This window comes from Myotis lucifugus, unplaced genomic scaffold, assembly GCF_000147115.1.
Source record: "Myotis lucifugus unplaced genomic scaffold, Myoluc2.0 scaffold_63, whole genome shotgun sequence".
NCBI classification, from domain to species: Eukaryota; Metazoa; Chordata; class Mammalia; order Chiroptera; family Vespertilionidae; genus Myotis; species Myotis lucifugus.
In genome coordinates this window covers 4,022,025-4,029,835 of record NW_005871111.1, presented here as the reverse complement: position 1 = coordinate 4,029,835, position 7,811 = coordinate 4,022,025, and positions in this window count along the sequence as shown.

The following is a 7,811-nucleotide window of genomic DNA, read 5'->3' as shown; positions in this document are numbered from 1 at the left end:
ATGAACAAAAGAAAAAGTAGAGCAGGGTGAGGGAACTAGGAATGCTGGTGGGGAGGCCCTGGGGCTGGTTGAAGTTTTAAATAGGGTGGTCATGTTCGACCTGGTTGAGAGGGAAAATTTGAGCAAAGTCTTGTAGGAAGAGAAATAAACCAGCAAGTCAGCTCTGCAGGGAAGAGGGTTTTAGGCAGAAGGACCCCTTGCATTAAAGGCCCACCTTGGGAGCTCAGGAGCGAGCCTGGTAGGGCTGAGGAACAGCAGGGGGACAGGAGTGGGTGGAATAGAGGGAGCGAGGAGGTCTGCTGCAGAAGAAGAGGTTGGGAGTTGCCGAGGCGAGGGATTGAGGAGAGCTTGGTAGGCTACTGCTGGGCTGTAACTTCCCTCTGAGTGAAATGGGAGCCAATGGTAAATGATGGCAGCCATTCCTGATCCGTTTACTAATGGATAAACTGGGGCTGAGAGAGGCTAAGTAACTACACAAAGTTATACAAAGAGTAAATGAACAATTGGGATTATTACTCTACAGATTCTTATCCTTTTTATGGGGCAGAGAGGGAGGAGGCAAACAGGGGTGGGGAAAGTCAGCCTTGAGGTATTGAATCCATGCTCTCAAAGTCCAGACACGATGATTTATCATTCACTGGCCTCCAGAGGACAGATGGAAGATATAGGAGACGGCCATTGCTCTTGCTTGGCCAATGGACTTTGATCTTGTGCTCCTACAAAACCTTACACATAGCTCTGTCATAGCTCTTTTCATATTGTATTGAAAATATGTGCTTAAACATCTGTCTTTCCTTCACAGACTAAGGCTCCCCATTCTTGCATCTGACACTTGGCTTACATCACAGGATTCCCTGCAGTCAGCGGTGGATTTGGCAAAGAGGGGGTTCTCAAGAAATATATATGTGCTCTGTCTTCAATTTAAATCAGAACAAAGAGACTTTATTGCAGGGAAGTGGTGATCATGAGTTAGTCCGGAGAATAGCAACAGTAGAGAAAGTCCGTCACTAACGCTCTGGGCTAGAAGGGCAAAAGGAGGAGTTACAACAATCCAGGGGTTGGGGTCACCAGACAGAAGTGATACCCAGAAGAAACGGTCTCTGCCTCAGAATGTTTTCTGACCTGGAACTTCATGTGCAGCCTAACATGGTCCAGGCATCCCCCTCGAAGGAACCTTTTCAGAATCTGCCTCTCCTGTCTTCCCTGTAATATCTGGAGCTTAAGAGCAGCGGAGAAGACTGATTAAAGGCTCAGACTTGATCACTTCTGGGCAAGTTACTGGCCTTCTGTGACTTCGTTTTCTCCCCTGTAAAATTGGGAAATTAATATCTGTCTCAGAGGGAGAGTTTAAAGATGAAAAGTGAGATTACATTTATAAAATTACACACACACATTTTTTTTCCCATAAATGGTATCATAGGCTGCATATTGTGCATATTTTTCATTAACAAATCTGGAAATATTTCCAAAGCTGAGTACAGTGACATGATATGATGCCTCCATTAATCTAAACACAATACTACATTTCTATTATAGGAGCTAAGATTATATTAGTTGCCGTTTTTTGTTGTTGTTGTTTTGGAGGGGGGTGATGGAGGATTTTTTAACATTAGGTTGGATTAGTATAGTGTCATCTAAAATCTCAGAGTGTTTTTCATAATACTTGTTATAAGCCATGTTCCTCCTATGCTATACTTCTGGAACTGAATTTTTTAAACCTAAATGTAAGACTTGACATTCATTTCCATTAAGTTTCATTTTGTTGTTTTGACCTAGACTCAAGGTCTTTTGAAATTTTGAGTCTTTTATCAAGACAGCGATCCCTCCCAGCCATGAACATAGTCACTATGATTTTATTTCCATGTCACTGAAGCATCCAAGGCCAAGAACAGAGGCCTGTATATCATGAAACAAATGTGACCTTGCTCCAGATACATAGATCTGCTTCCCTTGCACTGTCTTGGCAGGAATGTTGTTCTGGGACTACATGTTCTACTGGGTCCTGACCCTTTGCTTTCCCCCCTCCTTCCCCTCCCTGTTTAGACCAAAATCAAGAGATGGTCAAGAATGGTGAAGGAGAGAATATATCAGTTTACTTTACTACTCCTCATAGCTTTGGTGACAAAAACAAAATCCAACACAGGAGGTGTTTGAAACAATGGAGATAAAATATGTTTTTTTTCTTTGGCGAGGGAGAGGGAGGGCATGCACTGAAGATTCCAATTAGAAATTAAATATAGATCAGAAACTCATTTGATGAATTCATTACTTATTAATCATACCCCCAGTCAGGAGAAGGTGAAAGACAGGGGATACCCACTCTCCTTGTAAATAATCAACAAGCAGTCTGGCCGGTGTGACTCGGTGGTTGAGCATCAACCTATGAACCAGGAGGTCCAGGTTTGATTTCCGGTCAAGGTTGTGGGCTGGATCCCCAGTGGGGGGCATGCAGGAGGCAGCCAATGGATGACTCTCTCTCATCACTGATGTTTCTATCCCTCTCTCTTCCTCTCTCTCTAAAAATCAATAAAAACATGTGTATATATTTTAAAAACGTATCAATAAGCACAGAGTGGAAAGAGGAATACCTCTTGTGCATGTTGCTTTTTCAGAGCCTCTGGTTTGGAGTATGTGAAGTCATCAATGGGGTTCACAGATGTCAAGTTCTGTCTCCCTCCAGGCATATGGCAAGTTGCAGCTCCCCACTTTCCATGGCCTTCCCCAGAAGCAGTCACTATTAACTGTTTGATATATACCTTTCCAGATCTTTCTTCTACATCAATACAAATATGGGTAAAAAATATCACAAGAAAATATTTTGAAATATTAGGCAAATTCCTCCCTTGCTACAATTCTCTAGTTCATCCAGCTTGTCTCTTTTGTGCTCATTGCCATAGTGAGAAAAGGAAGAGAAAAAACAAATATAGAGGGTTGTGAGAGTCTTCTCCTGGCTTTGGTTTTCAAAAGTCTAAAACCTTTGGAATGAGAATGAATCCTGGTATATACAAAGCCTTTGAAGAAACATAATAAATAAGAAAAGCAGAGGATTTGAAGACAGAGGGATTGCCCACTTGTCATTTTCCCTACCCTTGGACACTATCATGGGCGATGGGGAGCAGAGAGACTGAGATAAAGTGGTGAGGATACAGATTTGGGACGGTCCTGGAGTGAGGGGCTCAGAGGCCTGCCTCTGAACTAGCATCCTGGGAAGTTGCCCGTAGACAGTCTCTCAGACATTCCAGTGTGTTGGTGGGAAGCAGGAGCAGCAAAATGAGTCCTGGGACTGAAGAAGAAGCAGGGAAAACCTCTGGGTTAACAGGAAGGGAAGACCCAGAATCAGACATGATAATATGAAAATAATAATACTTCACAAATGGATCCACAGATTAAACACAATCCCTATCAAAATCCCACCTATCTTTTTTGTAGAAATTGACAAGGAGACACTGATCCTAAAATTCTTCTAGGAATGCAAGGGACCCAGAAGAGCCAAAACCTTCTTATTTTTCATCGTCATGCAAGGATATTTTTTTCCATTGTTTTTTGTTTGTTTGTTTGTTTTTAGAGAGAGTGGAGGAGAGGCAGGAGGAGAGGAGAGAGAGAAATTTTGATGTGAGAGAAACACATCGATTGGTTGCCTCCTGCACATGCCCCATGGGCCAGGGATCAAGCCTACAACCAAGGTATAGGTCCTTGACCGGGAATCAAAACCCTGACCCTTCCGTCCATTGAGCAACAGGCCAGAGAAAGCCAAAACATTATTGAAAGAGAAGAATAAGGTTGAAGAACTCACATTTTCTACTTCAAAATGTATAGCAAAGCTACTGGCATAAGGCTGGACATATAGATCAATGAGGTAGACTTGAGACTCCAGAAATAAAACCATATATCTATGGTTAGTTGATTTTCAACAAAGGTACCAAGACAATTCCAACACATGGTGCTGAGAAGACTATATCGCCACATGCAAAAGAATTGTTGGACCCCCTGCCCAGCTATCTCACATCATATATAAAAATTAACTCAAAATAGACCAAAGCCTTAAATGTGAGAACTATAACCTTCTTAGAAGAAAATATATGGACAAATCTGTGCGACTATGACTTATGTAATTGTTTCTTAAATATGACACAAAAAACACAAACAATAAATAAAAAAATAGGTAAATTGGATTTCATCACAATTAAAACTTTTGTGCTTCCAAGAACACTATCAAAAAAAGTGAAAAACAACCCACATAATGGGAGAAAATATTGAAAATCTTATATCTGATAAGAGTATATATAAAGAACTCTTCTCTTTTTTGTGGCATCTCAGAGGCAGTTGGCTGCTTCAGGATGAAGCTGAACATCTCTTTCCTAGCCACTGGCTGCCAGAAACTCCTTAAAGAGGTCAATGAATACAAACTTAGTATCTTTTTTTAAAACCATTTTTTAATATTTTTAATTATTTTTATTGATTTTTTATAGAGAGGAAGAGAGAGGAATAGAGAGTTAGAAACATTGATGAGGGAAACATTGATCAGCTGCCTCCTGCACACCCCCTACTGGGAATGTGCCTGCAACCAAGGTACATGCCCTTGACCGGAATCGAACCTGGGACCCTTGAGTCTGCAGGCCAACGCTCTATCCACTGAGCCAAACCAGTCAGGGCACAAACTTAGTATCTTTTATGAGAAGCATGGGGCCATAGAAGTTGCTGCTGATGCTCTGGGAGAAGAATGGAGGCTTGTGTGGTTCGAATTAGTGGTGGGAATGACAAATGAGGTTCCCTCATGAAGCAGAGTGTCTTGACCCATGGCCATGTCCATCTGCTACTGAGTAAGGGGCAATCCTATTATAGACCAAGGAGGGCTGGAGAAAGAAAGCACAAATCTCTTTGATGTTTGCATTGTGGATGCCAATCTGTATTCTCAGCTTGGTCATAGAAAAAAAAAAAAAAAGGAGGGGGGATATTCCTGGTCTCACTGATACTACTATGCCTTTTTGCCTGGGGCCCAAAGAGCTAGCAGAATTTGCAAACTTTTCAATCTCTCTAAAGAAGATGATGTCTGCCAATATGTTTTGAGAAAGCCCCTAAACAAAGAAGGTAAGAAGCCTAGGATGAAAGCACACAAGATTCTGCCAGAAGCCGGTCCATCCTTGCTGCTTGACACAGTCGCTGCAGGGAGGAAACATCTGCACAGCATATGTTTCAAGGGACCTGGCATATATGGCATACTGTTCTTAATATGTTTGCTTCCCCCTCTTAGCGCTATGTGTTTTAAACAAGACCACCTCCCCAAGAAAGTTTGTTTCCCCAGGTGAGGATTTTTTCCCTGGAGTTAGGGATTAACAGGACTAAGGAAGAGAATAAATCAGTGAAACCCCCTAGTGTTACAGAAATACCATGTACTACTTATGAAGAACTTGGACTAAGACTGTTGGCAATAAATTTGGAACTTGTTGGGCCCACATCCCCAGGGGTCTGCCCACCAGGGAAAGCACCAAAGCCTATACCCCTGGAGACTCACCAACACAGGGCGGTCCCAGGGAAGGCAAGCAGAGAGGCTGGGAGGACATAACCTTTACTGGGTAGGATAATCTCCTTCAGTCACTTCCTTGTAGCTTATCAGTAGAGCAGTGACCTTGGAATAGCCCTTATAATGGAACACAGAGATTAGCCTAGACAGGATTAAACTCAACAGAACTAGATTAACAAACATCCTAACCTTTGGAATAGAATGGATAGGATTAAAATCAACTGGTATAAATACAGATGTAATAGGACAATAAAGACTGAACCTGGCTAGAGAACCTGGCTAGAGAACATGGCTAGAGAACCTGGCTAGAGAACCTGGCTAGAACCTGGCTGGGCTGCTGATCAACTGAACGCTGTCTCTGTGTCATTCCTCCGTCCACACCTTTGGGAACCCCTGGACCTGCTGGGGTTGGACCACAACAGATTCAGCGTCTTGTTACTCCATGTGTTGTGCAACACAAGACCCAGCATATTATGCTGAAGAAACAAGGTACTAAGAAAAACAAGGAAAATACCACAAAATATGCTAAACTTTTAGCTAAGAGAATATAAGAGGCCAAAGAAAAATGCCAGGAACAAATTGCCAAGAGACATAGGCTGCCTTCTTTGAGAGCTTCTACCTCTAAGTATGAGTCCAGTCAAAACTGAGCTTTTCTAAGAGTAACAAATAAAAACAAACAGCAAATCTCAAAAAAATTAAGAATTCTTACAAGTCAATGATGAAAACAAATAACTCAGTTATAAAATGGGTAAAGGATTTAAATAGGCATTTCCCTAAAGAAGATATACAAATAGCCAATAATGAAATATGAAAATATGTTCAATATCATTAGGGAAATGTAAATCAAAATGAGATGCCACTTCACACACAGAAAGATGGCTAGAATCAAAAGGACACAAAAGCAAGTATTGTCAAGGATGTGAAGAAATTGAAACCCATATTCATTGCTTGTAGGTATGGAAAATGGTGCAGTCACTTTTGGAAACAGCTTGGATGTTCCTAAAAAAGTTAAACAGTTGCCATATGATCTAGTCATTTGACTTTTATATAGATATCCCAAAGAATTAAAAACATATATCCATATAAAAGTGTGTACACAAATATTCATAGCAGCATTATTCATGATAGCCAAAAACTGGAAATAACCCATGTCCATTGATGAATGGACAAAATGTGGTACATCCATACAACAGAATATTATTTGGCCATAAAAAGGAAGAAAGTACTGATCCATGCTAAAAATGGATACACCTAAAAATATTGTGCTAAGTGAAAAAGCCAGTCACATAAGGCCACTTGTATGATTTGATTTATAAAAGAAATTTCCATACTGAAAAAGTCCAGAATAGAAAAACCTGTAGACATAAAGTAAATTAGCTGTTGTCAGGGGCTGGGGAGAAGAAGAAAATAAGATATCTATAAATAGCCAATACATGTTTAAATTTTAAAAAATTTCCCCAATGTAGTATTTAGAAATTTTCCCATCTACAGAAAAGCTAAAGGAATACTGCCTCTGGTGCCCTTCTCCCAGAGTCAGCAACTATAAACGTTGTTGCTTTTTTGCCACGTTTGTTTGATAATTGAAGGTCAGCTTGGCTGGATATAAATTTTTTTTTTGACCTGAAGCATGACATTTTATTGACAGCCATTTTGGGGAAATATGTGAAATATGGCAGTTTGATACTGCAGAATTATCTAAAAGATTCGAAGGAAATGAATCTTCACAGGTAATAAATATTATATTCTGGGTTTTAACATACCACTTGCTTATGAACTACACATAGGATGTACTCATAATGTATTTATAATGTGCTTATCATGCACATTGATCTTTTATTACAGTATTCCTTAACAAGGGAATTTATTAATGAACTGTATCTATATAAATATCCCAGAATTAAAGATTCTTTTTTTTTTAGTATTACACTTTATTTTATTTATTTATTTATTTGGATATAAAATTCTTGATTCAGAATTTCCTTCCATGATGAAAACGTTGCTTCATTTTTTGATTCGTATATCAAATTCCTTGGTCTTTTTGCCAGCAGGTTTACAGGAGTTTTCTTGGACATAGTAGAATGTCCTAAAGTTGACTTTACTGAGTCAATTTCATAATTCCACTGTGTATTCTTTCAATATGTAGATTCAGTATTTATTTTTTGTACGTTTTTAGTGGATTATAGCTTTTAATCTTGGTTTTGATGTATTATTTTGTTTTTCTTCTTTAGAGAATTCAGTTATAAGTTTGTTAGATCTTCTTTGTCTTCTATAGCTATTATTTTCTTTCTGA